General features: G+C 40.8%; 1 long non-coding RNA gene across 7 annotated transcripts in view; it reads right to left on the minus strand.

The window, feature by feature from the left end:
- Positions 1-130: 130 nt before the first annotated feature.
- LOC124195815 overlaps positions 131-19,129 on the minus strand; it is a 35,813-nt gene continuing 16,814 nt past the window's right edge. Inside the window, exons 3-12 of one of the 7 annotated variants that reach the window (XR_006875439.1) lie at positions 3,137-7,482; positions 2,957-3,060; positions 2,676-2,903; positions 2,479-2,576; positions 2,304-2,423; positions 2,101-2,243; positions 1,909-2,035; positions 1,330-1,409; positions 1,144-1,263; positions 131-721 (exon numbers count right to left, since the gene is read on the minus strand). This is a non-coding gene — a long non-coding RNA (uncharacterized LOC124195815). Of the gene's footprint in view, positions 722-1,143; positions 1,264-1,329; positions 1,410-1,492; positions 1,872-1,908; positions 2,036-2,100; positions 2,244-2,303; positions 2,424-2,478; positions 2,577-2,675; positions 3,061-3,126; positions 7,483-19,129 lie in introns of those variants that run through there. The other 6 variants (XR_006875437.1, XR_006875443.1, XR_006875444.1 and 3 more) reach the window with 6 other exon arrangements.

The following is a 19,129-nucleotide window of genomic DNA, read 5'->3' on the forward strand; positions in this document are numbered from 1 at the left end:
GTTGAACTAGAAATTTTTTAACCGTCTGACGCAAATTCCGTGAAAAAAAACATCACTTTTTGTCAAATTGGGTGGCGGATTGCTTGCTAAAAAGCCTCGCACAATAAAAATTGTCTTGAACCGGACGCTCTGTTTAATGAATTTTTTATTTTGTGAGTGTTCCAGAGTAAATATAGTTTACACAATTTATATACAATGACATTTTATTTATATATATAGAGATGGTTATAGATATACAACAATTGTGTGAGTTTGATTGGGCAATGTGGGGTTTGAGGAATGGATGTAAGTAGATGTGGGATTTGATGTTGGTACTTAAGGGGTTTGAGGAGTGGATGTGGGGAAGGTTATATAGGTGAACAGATTTTATCACCAAGTACTGCACATTAAAAATATACCTCACTTCTTTAAGTAAATCATAATCAAGTATCCCACCCCAACTTCTTCCTCATTCCCCAATCGCGGACATGTTTATTATTTGTTTGACATAAACTTCCCCATATTACTTTTTTTGTTCCTTCTCAATATATAAAAGGTAAACTGCATAGGCAATTTAGGCATGAATGGCAATTTAACACAATACTGGATGTAACTTCCGTAGCACAAAACCATCACCTTGGATGCACAATGAACAGCAACTTGATGAAGGTATCTTTCACCACCATAGGCTGCAACAACACGCCACATTGGACAGCAACACCACTGCTATGTAAACATGAACCTATAACCAAAGTAAAATTAATCTTCAGCATCATTGGAAATTCTGTATGAAATTTAAAAAAAATATGCTACATTATATCACTTCAAAGTTCAAATATTCAACCCAAATATTATATGGCAACATCATATTATACCTATCATTGAAACTCAATTTATGTGAAACTAGATGACTAATTTAAGATTTAAATACAAATTCATTTAAACTTTAAAGAATACTCTACAGTGGAACAAATAAACAAAACCTCTTTCAGTTTCTACCTTTCTTGCTTACAACAAACCCCCCTTTAAAAAATCCATAACAGAACACAACCCTGAAGGAAATATCTGTTGACTTGACAAAATCCCAAAATGTTAAAACTAACCAATGAATGCAAAGCTTAATCAAACTTTAATTGTAAAATCTAAACTGGATAAGATTGTCACCTTCAAATGGTGTATGTGTTCATGATGTTCACACAAAAGGTAAATGTGACTTCCATGCAGCCCGCATGATTGGATGGAAGCCCTAGATGGATGGCTTCAGTTCCTTTTATTAAGAGGAGCCTGCAATCAAACATTACAACTGTTATGATTCAAATGTATTGCAATCAGTTTAATTGTTAATTTTACCATTGAACACACAGAATGTTACTCAGCTTCTCGACGTGGTGGACAGCATGGTTTCCAAGTCTTTCAGCATCGAAATTCGTCTACAAATAAAAAATGAAATTAAACACTTTCATTCAGGCCACTTTCATTGCACATGAATATAATTTAATCGAATCAATTATACCAAGAATAATAGCAAGCTCACGAACCGCCAAACCGAACCAACTAAGACCCATCACAAATTCTGAAAAATGCCTAACAAGTAGCAATCAAGCTAATTAATAAGCTACATCAAAACCTCAAACAAATAAAAATGGCGACTCTTTCTCTCAGAAGCCCTGATTTTATTTCGTCCTCACGAAGACACTCGCGTCACCTGGTGGATGAGGGATAAACCATTTTAGCCACCTACTGACGGCCAAAAGATTCCCTCACGATTACCACATTAGTACGGTACGGAACGGATGGATTGCTATCTGAACTCTGTTTCCGAGGCTTAACATCACGACTCGCGAGAAATGGATAATCAGATACACATCACATACAAATAAATCTGATGAGATTGGGGGTATGGGGGTCCAGACAAAAAATGAAACTTACAATTTTCTGAAGAAAAGAATAATTTTCCTGGCTGTGACTGTAATAAGGCAGCAGCAGCAACGGTTATCTGTGTTTGAGTTAGAGTTCCAGAACTAACTTACTTTGGCATCAAACAGTCATGTTGAATCTAAAGGAAATATTCCAATAAATATTACTACAACATTAATGCAAAAAAATTAAGTTAATTGCTACCTACTGCTTGAGTAAAAAATTCAGATAAATACAACACATGTTGGTATGTGACCTGCATCTTTTCATGTGACTTCCCCAAAGTTTCTGCAATAAACCTGAAGATACCCATGGCCTTGATTATGTTTCCATAGCTTTCTCTATGACTGAAAATAAAGTTTACAGCATCATATAAAAGTTAAAAATTTTTGAAGGAAGAACAATACTTGTTTGTCAATGCATTATTTGGAGAAAACATGTTTTAAAAAAAAAAAGTGTCCACACTGGGGTAGTGACTGACCTACCAATATCAACAGAAACTCCAGATAATTACGATGAATATTAACCTAGAATGTAAGGAGGAATTCACAAAATTGTGACTAAGCTATTATCGGGTTTTACCTGTTTTAACAGCATGAAGCATTCAGCGAACGACAATTTTATGAAAAAAATTGATGGTAGGCTACTTATCTAGGCTAGTTGCCTTTGGGCGTTCCTTCCTACATTAAGTTAAAATAAGATATATGAAAGTTGATCCAACACACATACGGAATAAATCACATCGTAAACAAGTTGCACAGAAATAAACTTGAATTTACTTTGGATTCATCGTTAATTTTCATGGAAAAATAGGAAAATTTTCGAGTCGAGTGGTAGCACGTAGTACGAGAATTTCACTATTTTCTTGGATCTCAACACTCATTCCTGTATCCATTACCACCGATGACATTCTATGTCTGTGATGGTAGCTGCTACAGTGCTACTCTTCTGAGATCTACCAGCATTTTCAAGGATTTTAAAATGGCCACGACTGAAGGTCCACAAACCTGTTTGAAAATAGTTCAAATTACCATAATCTCTTGAGCGAGATTGAATTAACCTGAAGTATGCAGCATTCCTTGAATTGGCCAGGTTCAATGTTGTTTTAAAATATTTGCATGCATGGTGATGTGATGCATTCTATATTTATAGGCCCTTGTTTATCTGTTAATTAACAAATAAGAATTTTGTAAAAGTTAAAGGAACAAAAAAATATAGCAATAACCCAACCTACACATACAATAAACACATTTTCATGAAGCAGTGGAAGGACATAGAATAAACTGATCATGTCACAGTTATAGTTATTGTAGACTCGAGGTAAATGGTTGTGCACAGTTATGAGTTATGAGCCAATAGAGCCATCACTTTTCTCAATAAACAGATTGTATCCTAAATAAAAGCTTGCTGTCTCAAAAGTTTGTATGCACTTTGAGCCCAAAATCAACAAACATTTTATCCTAAACATAAAATAATTTAAATAAAATAATTTTTTTGTCTGTGTCTTCTTTACTTCCCAGATTTCTCTAAATGACAAATTATTCCATAAAACAGTGGTAGGAACACGAAAGCAAATTTTCAAGTTTCTATTCTTCGGTCATAACCCGAAGCCTGAGCCTGACAAAAACAAACACCACCCAGCACGCGGGAATGACGCAGACGACAAGGCTATCAAGCATGATTCGATAAAGCAGTACGAAATTCCTCTACTAGGTGCCTGATTGCGGCTTTTTCAAAAATTTATCCTTGCATCTTGTAACGTACACTGAAGACCTGTATATACGTAGGGCCTTTCGCCCTCTTCGTCTGAAGCCTCTCTCCAATTATTTTCAGGTAAAATCATAAAAATAAAAATGGATAATAAATCATGATGTAATTTTTTAATCTTGCCAGTAGTGAGAACCAGTTCTTCATCTAAGGAATGAATGTGTTGCCATCTCATCTTCATCCCAACATGAATAAGGACTGGCTCATTTCAAACACATTTATCTAAGATATATACGTATATACAGTACTGTATTAACAAGGCTCTTGTTCCTTTCTCCCCTATAATCTATCACCTTTATATGTAGTATACCACCTACTCTTGTTGAAACAGTCACAGTGCTCAGGATTTATGTTCTAAATGGCTTAAATGCGCTGGGTGGTTAACAGTATTTTAAATTATAAGGAGAGCTATAAAACTTTAAATAATGAAAATATGATATAATACGTCCACTCTATACGGTAATCAAATGTTTTGCGATGTTTTGTACGATCCTTAGAAACAAGTTTATAATTGATGAAAATAACAGTAGGCGCCAAAGCAATCAGAAAAATTGAATAATCCGAAGATGAAAATAATGACGACGCAACTCTGATGCAAAAGATATAAAGATATTAACGGTATCATTTTAGTAAACCAACACTAAATTACATGAAATAACTTGCTAATTCTAATGTTGCTGCTGCTGGCGGCGTGCTATGTATACAAAAGAAACGATTGGTTATTTCCATATTGGAACATAACAAAATAAAAAAAAAACACATTGAATGATTTATGTGTATATAGCTTTTTCTTTAAAATCTTTCGTCGAGTTCGAATGGCCGATGCTCAATGGTTTTTGAAACTATGTGGCCGTTATTTCAAGTCGTCAGTAGACAATCGATGCGGATTGCGGACCTCCTGGGCTCTTTACTCGATACTAAAATGCCACGCACGTATGTGTGCATACTCTCGTCTACTGCTGAGACGCTGCAACATTGCGGATAGGAATAAATGGTTAAAATCGGTTAAAATAATATTCCGTTCATGGATCCAGTCTTTAGTAAGACGTTTCGCTAAAACTGTTTCATTTTTTCATGGTTTAAAATTGCCCATTGACAATCATTTTCCTTGTTTTCATTTTTAATTCTGGCATCAATTCAAGTAGGAAAAAGAGTTCTGCGGTCGTCCCTTGATGTATTAAATCCGATAAGGATTTTTGTGTGCTGCAAGTAGGCTAGACCACCGTTTTTGGTTTCGGTTTTTAGTTTCCATGTCATTGGTGAAGATGGGAGCTGTAGAGATGAGTCCTCAATCTCTTCATTGCATGTTGAGACTATATCTGTTTTTTGTTTTGTTTTTTTCCCTTTTATTTTTCTTAACTCCATTCCGGTTGAACAACATTGTCGGAGACTTATAAGCACGCGGCGACGTATACCAGTGTCATTCGGCTTGGGCGATTTCCCCTTCAGTCAGCCATACTGCGGACCCGCCAGAAAGAAATCCACCAAGACCTGCAACTCACGAATCTTTAATTCGTCTATCCAATTTTGGAAAGTGATTGAGCTATTCATCTCAGCCCTTAAAAGGTGTCAGCTGGCTGAGCGGGTCCCAACAGTTGATATACACGAAATATTTCTCTTCCGTTATTTTAAACGCCTACGAAATGAAACGTTTTGCGGCTTCGTGAGCGCACGAACTCGATTATAATAGTTCCGAAACGAAACGGCGCGGTTATTCGGCAAGAGATTTAGTTTTTTTTCTTCTTCTGATTTCTCAGCTGAAAACGAGAAGATGAAAGTGGACATGTAAAGTGGAGAAAGAGGGGAATAAGGAGGAAAGGAGGAGGATTGCAAGCATGATGACGATTTGTAGAACGGCAACCGCACCAGGACGTGAGCTTTCCCAGCACTTCGACATTCCAGCAGCAGCACGAAAGTATATAATATCTACTAAGAAACGGTTCAAATCTTTTTTTTTTCCTCTCTCTCTCTTTTTCCGCCCCACGGAATATGCAGCAAAAGTAGGCGGGATATATGGACATGATCCAAGTGATGTGAGAAAAAAAGAACAAGAACTATTTATACATGAGCGCAAATAGCAACTTTCCAGCAGCAGCAGTCAAAAGATGGATAATAAACCGTTGCTGAGCCAGCCCCGAACCGCGCGCATCATCATCATGCAACGTGACTATATGGTCTGTCGAGCAGGAAAATCAATGAGCACGTGAAACCATTTCCACGGTACGGCAGCAGCCAGCCAGCCTGTGTACCCAGCCAGATTATACCGTGAATTCTATATCTTCTCGGTTGCGCAGTAGGTCACCCACGACTCGTGATTATGCATGTATGTACAGCCCTACACAATACATAATACTGCGACTAAGCAAATATGTACTTATAGACACACATACACGCCAAAGATAAAAACAAATGATCATTTGGTTCTTCTATAGGAGGTGCAGAGACGCGAGTGAATGATGAAGTGCGACAAGAAAAGTGCACAGACACATCTGCATGCGCATACATACAAATCTCTGTGTGTGTAGATGTAATAACAACCATCTTGGGTGTTTGCTCGAGCGATGCTGCTGGTGCGTGGTTGAGTTAGGTAGCACACACAACAACAAAACAACAACAACAACAAAAAACGCACGTCGAAATGAACGCGGATATCGCCATTATCAGTGAGTCTCTGATTTCGGTTGTGTATATGTGGACTATGAAAGCGGAGAAAGCTGCGACAGAGCCCGCCACATATGGAGTGAGCCCCCTCCAACAACCTTGCCTATAGCTCTCAATATAACATACCTGATGACCGAACCCGCTGGCGGGTTGTGAAATATTTTTATAGTCCGATGACTGCGGGGAGAGTGACGTCAGGAGAAAATCACCGTTTCTCGGTCTCCGCCTTTTCTCAGCTCGCCAAAAACCGAAATTGTTTCGTTGGCCATCTGGGCAGCAGCGCGTTTAAGAGCGTAAGAATCCAAATGGCAGCAGCAGCAGCGTTCAGCTGGCACTAAACGTCACCCGGGCAGCCAGTTACAATCAACAAGGGCGAGTTTGGACGTAGTTTACGCAGAGAAGACTGGGCCTTTCAAAACTCTTGATGCATCAGAACCCGAGTTATAAGATGAGAGAGAAAAACAAAAAAATAAAATAAATTTGTCGGAAGACGAGAACCGGACTTTTGCGGCTGTAGGGAAATTTGTTTTTTGTTTTTTCCCTTTCACAAACACCACCCGAGAAAGAACTTCGCCTGTAGCTTTGTGTTTTTTGTTTCACCTTTTTTTTTTTGCTGCTTTTAATTATCTCCATCCCCGGTAGCTATAGGCTCTATCTCTCTCGGTTTGAAGTACATCATCATTGATTGATAAACTGTCGCAAGCTTCATGTTTCTTCTCACCTACCTATAGCGCAAAACCGAAAACAAAAATTACGGTTGATTTATAATACCTTTGTTTCAAAAGCTTTCCTGATATTATTACCTCTCCAGAGGGGGGATGCTCTGTGTTACCCTTGTGTGATGGATGAGAATCAGAACAAGATCCCAGAAGAGCATTTCGTTCTCCGACGAGGAGAGAAAGAGAAGAAAAGAAACCAGAATCCATCATCACAAAATCCAAATCGAATCAAAAACGAAAGCACACAGCACACAACAAAAAAAAAGGATAAATATGATAAGATGTATAAGACGGGATAAAAATCGAGACAGGTGCGGGCTGCACGATTAGAAAGTTAATGACCCCGGAAAATCATTTTCCATTTCTCTCCAATTTCTCATCATCTTCGGAGCAGTGCGGAAGAAGAAAAGAGGCGGAAAAAAAGATGATGATAAGCGCCCTGCGAAAAAATAGATATAAGATGCGCGCCCATATAGTATCGAGTTGGCTCATATGTCGGCTGTAATGCGTAATAACTAAAGAATACGCACACGCCATTGGAGCGCACGTAACGTCCGCGGCACCCAAAAGAAATATCCCGCCGCCGACGAACGCGCGGGTGACGTCAATTTCTACGACCAATATCTCAGCCAATTTTATTCGATAAGTAAAAAAGAAAAAAATACCTTCACTGTATAAATATACACAACATGAACCGCGCTATTAATAACGACTGTGGGTAATCTGTCGATGGGTTACAGGCGCGCTGGGGGGAAATGATGAGACAAGTCGAAAAAAATTAACGAATATCGGAGGCGATCCTTTTCGCTTTCTCGCATGTGCCGACGAAATAGCGCCGGCCAATATTTATACGATAGCCTTAAAAATAAACGTACGTGCCATAAGAGAAAAGAGTCTGAAAGCGACGGCAGTTTGGACAAGAAAGAAAGAAAAAAAGAAAGAAGAAAATAACTATTTATTTGCATATCAATGTGGACACCGCTGCCTGGCACGTCAATAAACGCTGCGAGTTAGGCGATGTCAACGTCCATGTTCGTCGGAAGAAGAGAAAGAAGGAAGACTTTCACCTGTTTTCTATGTCAGCACAGATTCTTTTTTTTTTTCTTTTTGTGGAGGGAAATATATATTAAAAAGACGTGAATGGAATGTCCTTTTTTTTTTTTAATTTTCTTTTCTGTGTGTACACACACACACACCGGTCAAATAATAATAGTAAAATAAAAAATAAAAAATCCAACGAGTCACGACATGATGACTATTACGAATTCCAGCAACGGACCTCCCCGGAAAATGTTGACACGATTCAACGGGTGGGGAGACATATAGGAACGGGATTTGAGTCACAATTAGTCATCTCTTTTGATTTTGATTTTCTAATTTTTTTTTCATACCTTTTTTTTAAATTCTCCAATGAACATGCAAATAAATCAAAAGGCAAGAACGAAAAAAGAAAAAGACAAAAAAAAAGTATTCGGTCACAGCGCATTGCTGACGTAGCCGGAGCGTGAAAGAATCCTTTTGACTGCTGCTGCTGTAATAACATTTCGGCACAAAAGTTTCTGCTTTCTCCCGACGGCCGCGAAGCAAAAAAAAAAACCCACAAAAAAAAAAAATCCGAGTCACTTGTTGACGTCGCCCCAGCTGACATAACACAACGAGAGTCGTGAACGAATGAGCGAACGCTTCCACCCTATCCACCCACTTCACATAGTGCAAACAAGACCGACGGATATTATTCACCAGTCAACCGCAAACATTTTCGTTTTTTTGTTTGGAAAAAGTCAATAAAGTCCGCAAATCCCTGGGAGAGAGAGAGACAGGGACAACAAATATATAATAGCGTGAGTGAAAGAAAACGAGAATTTATTACATAAGAGAGAGCTAAAAGAAACTGAACTGTGCAGCGTTTAGAATTCGATTAAGATGTACTATTAACCACCGCATCAGCGGTTGCTGTTTGCATTCCCATGTCTGATACGATGATACGTGGATATCCGTGTGTGCCCTTCTGCGGTCATCCGATGATCGTTTTCATCTTCGTGATTGCCAGCAAAGCAGATAGATACGTATAAAACCGGCGGAGGGAGAGATGGAAAATGGTGATATCACGCGGGGCGTGTTTTGTGCGGGCGAAATGAAGGCATAGATCATTTTGATTCGAAAATGAAATATCCACACAACCCAAAAAAAAAAAATTTATTGTCCTTTCTCGACAACATCACGGGCGTGTCATTGATGGAAAGCGGTTTCAAATCGTCGAGCAGACCGTGAATCCAATCATACGAGAAACAAAACACAAAAGCAAAACAAAAAACTAGACATTTTCTATTTTTCGTGTGTTTGTGTCAATGCCGATAACAATGGCCATCCATTCAACCGGGGACGGAGGGGCAATCTTGACCTGGGACCTTGTCGACTTGGATGTCCGTTAGCCGCGTTATGTTATGGCCTGCGTTGGACGGCGAGCCGGGCGCGTATGTAAAACCCACACAGCCCCGACAGATACGATCAAATCAAAGGGAATAGAAACACACAAAAAAAATAACCGAGAAGAAGAAGAAGATGATGAAGAAAAATGAGAAACAGGTTCTTATAATATTGGATAGTGGATCAAACGGGGGGAGGAATTTATTACCGCCTATTATAATAAACATTTTCTGATCGATTCTCTCTTTTCCCTTCGTGACGTGAGTATACCCGGTGCGAAAGTGCTATGCTCTGCTGTCTTCTCCGTCAAAGAGGTGAAAGCTTTCCCCAACCGTCTTTGAGAAGACCCCAAAAATGTTTCGGCTGACAACAAGAGACCCGGGAAAATCGTAAACATCCAGCCGGCTCCCTCGTCCGTCGAGCTGTGCAATAACAACGGGCAAGAGATATCACATGTGGAAAGAGAGAGAGTGACAACTTAATGGGCACGGACACTATCTACATAACTCTCTGCTGCGAAGCGAATATCACACACGGGGTATTATATATCTACGACGGGCCGTCAAGTTTTCATCTCCAATTTATTATTATGCGCCGGGCCAGCGCCATTGTGGACGAATATTAACGCGGGATGGAGACTCTTTCACGCATCGCTGCCGTCAGGTGACATTTGGAGTGATTGCTGCTCGACATGTGTGTACACTTAGTTAGAAAGTGCCGACTCATTTGTGGACACGGGCATCGGGAGCGCGCTTGCCAATAAGTTTTCTTTTCATCTGAAAAGAGAGAAGAAGAAAAGAAGCGAAAATAATGGAAAAGGCGAGCGGACGAGAGTTTTCATCATCATCGGGGCGCTGAGCCCGTCGACGAATGAGTTGCCTGACTGCACATTGTCCAATATTTACTGGGCGTCTATGTATTTTATATTAGCCGATTGAATTACACGTAATGAACACGCCACGCTCAAGGGCGGGACCTCGCATTTGCATAATAATCGACGTGCCAATACACAATTTCTTTTCTCTCTCCTCCTAGAACTTTTACGGCGCACACAAAATCGAATCGACATTTTTGTTGTTTCTTTTTTAACTTTTTTGGGGGAATTTCCATCGTCGTGTCCAAGGGCGATGTGAAGGAAAAAAAAACCAAAATAATCCAATCGACAGTTATTTACCCGAGGGACGAACAGCAAGTAAAAGTTTGACCGTTAGCGAATCGGCTGGAACGGTAACATGAGAAAAGTAAAAGTACCGCTGGACACAGCATTCCTGATATACAACAAGATGTTTATTAGTCTGTGCGTGCGCGTGTGTGGTCAATAATATCGCAGGCCCATCCAACGGTGCATGCAAGTGCAACTTTTATCGAATTTTATACAAGTGGGAAAACAAAAAGGAAAAGTTTTTCACCGACATTGCGTGATGATTTTATTGGCCGGGCATAACCGTACATAACCATAGAAGATATTGGTTGTTGTATATACGAATTATTATATGACCGGATAACGAAATCAATTGCGCATCAAGGACGTCTGGTTTCAATAAAAAAAAAAAACAAATTGATTGCAGATCGCTTGGGATTTTTCATATGTGAAATTTTATTTCATAACATTTGCCCCAAATATTTTGGGTTTTATTTTTTGTTTTCAAAATTTGTAACTCAAAGCGACACAGACTGTATAAGATTTCCGTGTGCTCGCAATTTGTCACACAGAGCCAAACACGCAAGACTAAAATAAAAAGAGCGCTTTTGCGCAAATATTGTGCGCGTTCGCCATAGCGCGGGGCTGGATGGTATTTGGTTCTGCTTCTGCTCGACTTCATCCCTCGCGGAGGAAAAGACTGCGGCGGAATGTAGGTTAAAAGCCGGTGTTAAAAGCTACAGCGGATAAACACGTGCGTGTTTGCTCTGTAGGTTGTTGTTGTCTTTTCTTCTTCTTTTATAGACTCGTGGCCAATGAAACTGAATAACGAAACAATCGAGATCACAAAACTCCATCGGCACGGTGTACATATGGGCAAACTCCTTTTAGGTCTAATTGTCACGCGAGGAAAGAGCACACACAACCTATCCTCCCTAGTGAAATGTGAGCCTATCCTTAATTAATGCCTTTTTCGGTCGCTTATGTTTTTCAAGAAGGAAGGGAGGGGGGGAATGTTATACGGGGCGGGGGTATATCACGGAGAAAAGAGCTAGCGCTTTTTTAAAAAAAATTATTTCTTTCTTTTACCTTTTTTCACTCTCTCGTTCCTCTTAATTGGAGAAGGGAGAGAGAAAAAGCCATTTGGCCCGTAACGTAATCGTGAATTTACAGTGTACACTAACCGAGAGAGGCTGATATGGGCAATAGACGACGAGAATAACACACAGACACAGCGCAGAATAGACAAGGATGTCGGGAATAAGGGGGAAAGGATGATGCAGATTGCATGTACTATAGACGGCACGGCACAGCTGTCCTTTTTGCGCCGGTGCGGCGTGCGTGTGTGTTCGAGTCGGGCCACCACCGGCAAATCTTTGAACGCTCTCTCGGACGCATTAGCCAAACGCGTTGCGCTTTCTCCGAGCGGAAGATAAAAAAATCTCTACTTGATCAATGGATAATTGTTCACGCTTGAGAATCCAATTGGCATCGTCGTTCATCATCCTCGAGCGAAATCAAAAATAAAAATAGCCGCATTTGAAATGGACGGAGAAAAAGAAACGAAAACCTTTTTTGAAAAAGTTATATAATACAGGATGATATAGCTGCGTAATCTGGCGATCGCCTAAATCAAATCAAGCACACAAGAAACGAAAAAAAGATTGCTGAGATTTGAAAATGAATTTCATCAGTCATCGTCGGAATAAATCGGGGCCCGCATATCAATTCTTCTCTCCTCCAATAATTTCGGTTTCGTCGCGCGACCGGAGTTCAAAAGAAAAACAAAAGAATCTTTTCGTGTTCATCTGCCATATCGTCGCACAGTATTTTTTTTTGTTTTAAAGCTGCGTATTAACCGAAAAGTCAAAGAGGCCACACGGCCAAAGCTGCAGATTCTAATAATCTCCCAGTCCATTTGTTATGTGTCACAAGAAAAAGGCCATGAATAATTATTCGACTTTGTCATTTTTCGAACGAACGATGACAGGCCAACACGCAAAGATCACGCGGCTCTATACTATATAGACGCCGTCAGTCGCTCAAAGACCCATGGAGCAACAAGCGGATGGAACCAAAAGGTAAAAAGCCGTAAAAAACAAAAGGGAAAAATAGAAACAGGTCTGCTGGTTATACTATAAAAAGGAGCAAAAATGTATACACGGAGAGGAGAGGAACGTCGGGTTGCGTGCGATTGTCTTGGTCTTCACCCGCGACGCGGAAGAATAATAAAAAGGATTGTATTATTTTTGCCTTTTTCCTATTTCCAGGTTGCCTACTTTGTTAGAGCGCTCGTTTGTCACGTCGTGTGTGTGTATTGTTGATGACCTCCTTTTACCGCAAAAAAAAAAAAAAGAAATAACACACGAACCCTGCGCGACCTTTCTCTTAATATTCTTCCCAAACGTTAAAAAAAAACGAATTCTTCTACTCCGACTTGGTTTCATGTTTTTCTTTGCTTTTAATTTTCGTCGCTTCCAGCTATATATGCCTTGCCGTATTTATAACTTTGGAGATGCGTTCAACCGGGAAATCTACAATAGGAATTGCAAACGAACTACTTAGCTGGCCAAAAAATAAAAATAAAAAAGATATAGACTTTGGCCATCAGTTTTTGAAATGCAACAGCTAAGAGAAAAGGAAAGAAAGATGATGACAAATTGCGCACACGTCACTTTTTTTTGTTATGCAACTCCCCCCGGCCTGCACCTGTAATTTATAGCAGGAGCAGCGGGGGCAAGATGAGGCAGAATAGGGAAATATTAGATTGGACGCGTGAGCGACGACCCGATTCTAGCCGATTGCAGCAGCAGCAGCAGCATCAGCACAAAGAGGAGAAAATCAGATAATAACGACTTCATCATCCATTTTCTCGACTCGTTCGTATGGGATATAAATAGCGCGATATGTGGCGTATAAAGCCCCCGAGGAAGATTCATTTTTTGTTTTGTTTTTTGTGTGTTTGTTTTCCGAGCACTGCGAGTAACGGCCGCAAAAAACAAACATCGTCTCGCTCGATTGAACGGATCAATCGTCGATTTAGAATTCTCCGTGAGTGGAGAAAGCGCGGCGCCTCTCTCTCTCTACGGCAACAACAACAACAACAACAACAACGTCCCGCGTTGTAGCATACAACATCTCTGCATGTCTCTTTATATATACGTTTCCTATCTACAGATTCATTAAAAAAGAAAAAAAAAGGGCCGCGTTTTCTCTTTGCTGGCAGTTTTGATTATTTCGTGATCCGCGTGCTCGCAACTCGGATGGTGGTCCAAAACTAAAGAAGATTCATGAGCAAAAAGGAGGGGGGAGGCACATTTTTCGTTGAGTTAGTAGAACACCACTGCTTAAATATATACTACTACCCGGCAAAGAATCATCATCATCATCATAATAAAAGCAAACAACTTAACAAAAAACGACGAAAACATTTCTTTAAAACAAAAATGAAATGTATCTATAGAATATAACATGCATTAGACCATTCTGCGCCTGCTGTATTGTAGGTGTGTACATATTATATACATCCTATCCGTGTTACATCTAAAAGCTCAAGAGCTCCGCTGCTCTCTGTAATCACCGCCAGGCTGCAATATGCGTGCACTGGAACCATTTCCGGACATCTCCGCCATATAGTCTGCTGCTGCTGCGCGGCGCAGTATTACTATATAGGAATTATATAGTTTACGTCTTTTCATTTTTACTTTCAGCGTGCAGTGAGTGCTGCTGTTGCTGCTGCTGCTGCTCAGAGAAGCGGCAAAACTCATCAGTGTAACTTTGTTGCATTACAACAAACCGAAAAAAGTCGAAGCCACCTGTTATGCGCCAGCGCAATAGACGCTGGGGATTTTTTTTTAAAGAGAGGGGCGTGACGCATGACGGCGTTCGCCGAGAGAGAGAGAAACAAAAAAAATTCCGAAATAAAAACGAACAAGACGACAAACGAGACGAAGAAAAAATAACAATTGTCCTGTTTTCTTGTATTTCCTCTTTTTCTTTTTCCCAGCAGCAAGCAGAGCTTTTGATTTTTGTTTGTTGTTTGGTTTTTTCCCCTTAAAGCTGAGCGCTCGATTACCAGCAGCGCAATTCCAACCTTCTTCTTCTTCTTTTTCGATGTTTCTATTCTTTCTCAACTTTTACGGGTTCTTAAAAAAACAAAAAACATTTTGGAAGTAAAAAGATCTCGCGACCTTTCCACTCTCTCTCTCGAGGGCTCTTCTTATTTCCACGCCGTGCACAAAAACCCCCATCTAATACTCTAATCATTTGGGAACCAACTGCGTAAAGCGCCCGCAACATTTCTGCTCTTCATTCTGACTTATTTCGACTCCCCAAAGAAAGAAACGGAAAAACTTAAAAAAATCAGGGGGGAGAAGAAGAAGAAGAAGAAGAAAAGATGTCGGTGTAAAACGAATAAGAGGAAAACTTATTTAGTCGGTCGTAAAACAAATGGGAAATGAAGTCCGTTCATACGGTCCGGAAAAAAACCCTCGAAAAGAAACAAAACAAAAGAGGCTATAGGCACATGTAGGATACATCCCAAAAGCTTAAAACATGTATACACCAGTGTATATATATAGATATACTTGTATAGGGCCTATCCATCCATCATGGCCATATTTCCCTCACGGCTTTTGGATCTTCTTCTTCTTTCCCTTTTGGTGCGGCAGGTAGCGACAAGCGCCAGCAGCGAAAGATCTTTGGAATAAAAATATAAAAATCCCCGCACCGACAACATCAACACAGGAAGAAGAAGAAGAAGAAGCCAACTGCTAAAAGGACCAGACCAAACAAGCTAAAAGAAGAAGAAGAAGAAGAAAAACCAAAAGGCAATCATAGATACGTTTGGTGAGGCCGCGGTATGAGCGCAACTTTCACCTGCGGTCAGTTTGCTGGGCGCGCTAGCCACGGACGTCTGAACACAGGAATGATTACACACATACACAACTCGGCCTCTTCTTGTAATATTTTTTAATAAAAAATGTTTTTGGTTTTTTTTTCCTTTTTCCACCCTCCTCTGTAGCCAAGTCCGCATAAATAATAGACCCGACAGAGAAACAAAAAAAAAGTGTCTGGTCTCGGGACTCTCTCATTGTCTGACTGTCCATTATGTAGGGGGTGGATGAGAGATCATTTGCTGCCCTTCTCTACTTTTTTGTTTTTTCTTACATTCTTCTAATATCATTTTTGAAAATTTTTTGTTTTGGCGGGAATCGGATGCTGAGAGAGAACCCCTTGAGCGCGTTCGGTTATTATATTTGGATACAAGAATGCCTGCCGTGCCGGCCGTTTTGATCACGAAATAGGCATCCTTGTCTTGATTGTTCTATCTCAATCAACTGATTTGTTGTATGCCCGTCATGTTGTTTCTCATAACCCCATGAAAGAGAAAGAGAGAGAAAAAAAGAAAACACATTGTACGTTGTTCCTTCCTTAAGTGATGGGGCCCATGAAGTTGCTGAACGTTTTGATCATGGCGCTGTGATCTCATCACGTTGGCGTTTCAACTCGAATCCCCCGCCCGTTTCCCAGCAGTCTCCTCGATGGTCGTCGCGGCATAAGCATAAACTGTGTCGGAGAAAGTCCACTTTTTTTTTCGACTTCCCCTCTGGTGCGGGTATGCGGTGTATACGTATAATATATTATTTACAGTGTACACACATGTTCCGCGTCCGTTTTGTCTTCCCTAGCGAGAGATAAGGAGAATGACCATCTTCGCTGTTGCCACCACCAGCACCTTCTTTATTCGTCAGTCTCACCCGGGCCAGCCATAGTAGCCGTCTACAGCACAACAAATTTGGCACTCGGTGGGTGTTTTGCCCTTTCCAGAGAGACCCCCCTCCAGAGTCCTGGTAGGTTTCCTCTTGTTTTTGTTGGCCCAACACGTCTGGCCTACTCTCTCGAATCCCGGCAGAGATAGAAGCTAAAAGAAAAGAAAAGAAAGAAAAGGCTTGATTCTTTTTGTATGCCCTGTGTGCTCGTGTGTGTCATTGAGATCGTCTAAACCAATCAAAGCCGTGCCTAATAAGGTGCGCGCAGGAGGTCTTTGGCTAGTCGTATACTAATTCCATCTGAGAATGGAGAAAAGAGAAAAGCCCTGCCGTCAGGAGAATATGTATCCAACCCAAAGAAAGAAAAAGAGAAACAATCTGACAATACAAGAACAATATCACTCAAAAAGAAAAAAGGGGAAAAAAAAAGCTGCGGCGCCGGACTGGATGTATAATTTCTATATGCCATTTATAGGAGTCATTGACGCGCTCCTATTTTGGCAGATTTATTAATTTTTTTTTTTGTTGTGAGCTCAGACGGACCCAGAGGAAACTTGGGGCTGCTGGGAGAGAGATCACGCGCGGTGAAAGTGGCATTTCGAACGTTATTTTTTTGTTGTTGCTCTTGTCGTCGTGCTGTCCCTTAGCTTTTTTTTTTATATTTGCCCCCCTCGAGATGTTCTTCTTTCCCTTTCTATTCTTTATGATTTCATTTTTATCTGCTGCTCACTAATTCGTCCGACTGCTGTAGTAATCTTTCTCTCCGGTGGAGTGATACACGCTCCACTGCTCGTTTGAAACAGCCCCCTTATAGATCGGAACGCATTCCGTCCACTCTATACTAGCAGATGGACACGAGTAGGCAACTGATATAATGACCGTGATGAGCTCTCTTGCTCGGAAAAACCTGTAAATATTCTTCTTTTTTTCTCTCCCATCTTTCTTATTTCTCCCCGTGTAGAGACTTTGGCATTATTAGCTAGCGGCTAGCTCCTCACTATCTATATATCTCTATACTCGACTCCTTATACCGTCCGTCCACCCAGAGAGGCGCAGCAAGAAGGGAAAAAAAAATAATAACGATTCATTTTTTTCTCTCTCTTTCATTTTCCTTTGAAAAATAAGAATCCATTAATGTGAAAGTATATTTGACGGCGGAACGGGAGGGGCGGGAGCCGTTGATGATGATGAGCTATGGCCGAGCTGCTCGCCCGCCGTAGGGTTTCGTCGTCGTTGAGAAATCACACACAGCGACCTTCCGCACGCAGTACGTATACGCAACCGTTGCTGGTTGCTTCATGACTTTCATTGAAACCCAGAATGCCTTTACCTTCCAGCAAAGTTGGAAAAAAAAAAAACTTTCGATGTTTTATTTTTGGGGGATATTTGTTATTTGGTTGTCCCTCGGATTTAACAAGGACGAGGGATGGACGCGAGTCGTTCGGTTTCGGATTGACCGCGCTACATGATGGACGGCTTCCCCCTACAACTCCGGTAAGATCCATCCTAGTTGTGTGTGCTGTGCAGCCAGAAAAGTCCCAAATGATGGAAGACGGTCGGCCAAACTAGTCACCTGCCATCAGATGCAATCAACTCCACGCGTGTGGTCAAGCGCAACTTTTCTCCTTGTCAGGTTATTAGGAGAGGCAATAAGGAGAGAATGTAATAATGGATGGGCGGCCATGACTGTCTGCCTTTTATCCAAGAGGAGGAAAAAGCCAAGGCATTTTCATGTTTCAATCCACGTCCCGGGGAGGCAAGAAGAAGGAAAAAAAAGATGATGTTGTACAGCAGAAGAAAGTTTATCGAAAAACAATTATGAAGAGTTAGTTGTATATAGCTGTCGGTTAAATCGGGACACGAAGGGGTACGCAGGGAAGAGCGGAACACACAGAAAGTCACGTCTTCATTATTCTTTGACGTAATACAGTCTGACCGCCCGAGCTTCCAAATCCATCGCCGGCAGCCATCGATTCGAGTGGCTCTAATCGCAATCATCGTCTCAACGCAATGAGAGTATAGTAGCGCCAAGAAAGAGAAACAACTGCGCTGCCCAGCAACAAGAAACAAAAAAAAAACTTTCAGATCCAGCGGTGAAGAATACACTAACATATTCTTCTCGCAAAAGTTTCCGACTCACAAAATCCAAGCCGCACATTTTTCTTTTTATTCCGACCATAAGAAAATGGGAAACACATAACGAGGTCGTCGCAATGCAGTTACACCAGCATATGGGCTCCGAAGACAATTTGATTATTCTCATGCATTTTCCACAAATTGTTATTCAAATCGAGTCAAGTATATGACAATCAACCGGGTTCAACGCTAAAAAGGAAGCTTGATTGTCTTTATATGTTATTGCCAAGAGAAGGGAAGAGGAGTGGGGATATTAGGTCCATCGTCATAAAATTAAACTGCGAGATGTTTGAGTGTTATTGGGCGTTTGACTAAACGAGGTCATTTCATTTAGAGGAAAAAGCCAATGGGGGGAAAAGGGAATTTGAGTGCCGGAGCAACTGTATACCTGCCACTATTGTAACACACGGGGATAGGAGCGGGCGACATTTAATAGACATTTGATTCTCTGCTGGAATAAGACGAAGAGAGTTAACAATCAGGCAAAGAGTGAGAGAGAGAGCAGACAGGACTTCTTGTGTGACACGTAATAGGTCATTAAGACGCTCATTTTCTATTCGTAAAAATAAAAAGTAAAAACTGTTACGTGAGACTCTCTCGGATTGGCTTTC

Source organism: Daphnia pulex, chromosome 1 (genome assembly GCF_021134715.1).
Source record: "Daphnia pulex isolate KAP4 chromosome 1, ASM2113471v1".
NCBI lineage: Eukaryota > Metazoa > Arthropoda > Branchiopoda > Diplostraca > Daphniidae > Daphnia > Daphnia pulex.